Raw genomic sequence first — 2558 nt, 5'->3', positions numbered from 1 at the left:
CCATGAAGGTTGAGAAATTGAAGTCCACCGTCTGGACCGGATGCTCTTCTCATGTCGACCTAATTTCAATACTTGAAGGTTGCATTGAGAGAATACAAAAGAAGGAAGTTCTGTTATGGCGGTACCATCGATACAAAACTCTTTCAAAGTCTGGATTGTGCCAAAGAATACAGAAAGTTTGTCCAGTTTTGAACAACCCGAGAGATTCATAACTTCAAGAGAATCCATTTCGACTTTGCATGGGAATCTCCCAAAACATTTGCAATCTCTCATATTTAGAACAACAAGCTTCTTGAGCATTCCAAAAGATGGGTGAGCTTTAACTAGATTCACACAACCTTCAAGAATGAGTTCTTCGAGATTTGTGATCCTTGTRAAATCGGGGGTACTTGTTAGGTTACGACAATGCCTTAGCTTCATTACTTTCAACCTTACAAAACACTRGGATCAAGGAGAAGTAGGAAAACTCTTAATTAGATCATCATGCATTAAATAGAGAAGAAATACATGAAAAAAATAAATAAGTACCTTAGGTGTTGTCCAAAGATTTTTGATGTGGCTGTAAGACAAGTCGATAGCAACAATGTCTTCTGGATAGAAATCTGAAGGGAAGCACTTGAAAGGGAATYCATGCCAGTAAAGTAACCTTAACTTATTAGATAAAAATTTCAACTTTCCATGGTAATTCACCTTCCATAACCTTAGATCAAATGTATGCCAAACATTTCTGAGTTCCTCATCACATATTCTTAGGATCCGCAAATTCTTCATATGTGCAAAAGCTTTACCATCTATATGAAGTTTCTTACCATATTCCTTTTGCAAAAGGTCAAGAACTTCAATTGCTTCTGTACCCTAGATCCAAGTAAAAGAATATGGAACATATATTTTAGATCAAAATGAGTGACATATTCAATTTCTTATATGTATTTATGTACCAGAAAGAATCATACGCCACTTCTTACCTTGTTTTCATTCAATACATCATAAACCTCTGATGAAATCCACAACCTGCTTCGTTTCTCAGGCCTGTTGGACTCTCTGCGTACAATTTCCCATGCCATTCTTTGGATCAGGTCAAGCATTTCAAGCAATCCAATGCGAGAAACGACAAGTAATGACTTGTCAACTAGAACTCTGATATTTGTATCTGCAAAATAATTACAACTGTCTAGTACCCTTGCAACAAAATCTCTATTTTCCCCAATGAACGAACATGCAATATCAAGGAAGATTTTTTGTTGTTCGTGRTTTAGCCCATCATAACTTAATCGAAGAACTCATTGTATATCGTCATTAGTAGATACTTGAAGACTATTCAATTCGCTTTTCCACTCTTGCACAGTTTTTCCATACAAAAAGCACCCCAAAACCTTAAAAGCAAGAGGGTGACCTTGCACATATTCTACAACTTGCATAGCAAGTTCTTTAAAGTCTTCGGTAGGAAATTTTTCATGAAAAGCATACAAACAGAAAAGCTCAAGAGATTCATCATCATCAAGATACTCMATGTCATAGATTTCATCCACTTTATTAGCTAGTAATTGTTTGTCTTTACTAGTGAAAATAATCAAACTTCCTAGAAAAAACCAATTAGACGAACCTGCTAGTGCTTCTAATTGATCATGATGATCAACATCATCTAGAACAAGTAGGATCCGTCTACCTGCCATCCTCTTTATCATTACCATAATTCCTTGACCAATGTTGGATATCCTCACATCTGTTGTTTTCCTAATGTCATTAATAAGTTGCATTACAACATGAGTTAGTCCATGTCGTTCTGTGGCTCCTTGTACATCATCCAAAAATCTACATTCCTCAAAATGGATATACAAGAGGTTATAAATGGCTTTGGCGAACGTTGTCTTTCCTATTCCACCAATACCACATATTCCAATCATGTGAACCTTATTTGAGTGAACAAAGCGCAACAAGTTCATTTTCTTCATACGAGCATCCACCCCTACTAGGTTCTCACCAACATGCAAGGGTCCAACACATAGTTTTTCAAGTATTTCTTTGGAGATGTTATCAATGAGCTTAGATTCATACCTGTTGACCAAAAATATCCAAAATTATATAGGGTGAGTTTTGAAAGAGCTACTCGAATAATGAGTTTATGAGAAAAACACCTGCTTAATGAAATGTGATGCATATGGTTGTGTTGTTAATCTCTATGGAAAAAAGTTAATGATTGTACTAAAGAGAAAATTACCCATTTGTCATGTCCTGGAGATCGCATCCAGAAAAGTTGGATGCCATGAATAAAGCTTCCTTCCATTCAGCCACCTCTGTTCTATTTGCTAATTCATGTTTGATAAAAGCTTCGGCATAGCTCTCTGTTTGATTTCGTACCACAACTGTCTTGACATCATAAAAGATTATCCAAACATGGTATTCATGCTTCCCAATCTCCTTGCATTCGAGGATTTTCACAAGTTCCTTCAAACACCATGATGAAGATGCATAGTTTTTAGAGAAGATAACTATCAAAAACCTCGATTCTTCAATGGCTTTGTAGAGTTGATGAGATATTTCTTCTCCTCGGGGCAACT

At 36.2% G+C, this 2558-nt stretch overlaps 1 pseudogene; it reads right to left on the bottom strand.

Annotated features, from left to right (window-relative positions):
- Positions 1-528: 528 nt before the first annotated feature.
- LOC112505458 lies at positions 529-2538 on the bottom strand (annotated as a pseudogene).
- Positions 2539-2558: the final 20 nt, after the last annotated feature.

Source organism: Cynara cardunculus, unplaced genomic scaffold, assembly GCF_001531365.2.
Source record: "Cynara cardunculus var. scolymus isolate 2C unplaced genomic scaffold, CcrdV1 Un_Scaffold_11208, whole genome shotgun sequence".
Classification (NCBI taxonomy): domain Eukaryota; kingdom Viridiplantae; phylum Streptophyta; class Magnoliopsida; order Asterales; family Asteraceae; genus Cynara; species Cynara cardunculus.
Note: the sequence above shows the minus strand (reverse complement) of the source record. Positions and strands in the feature narration are given on the sequence as shown.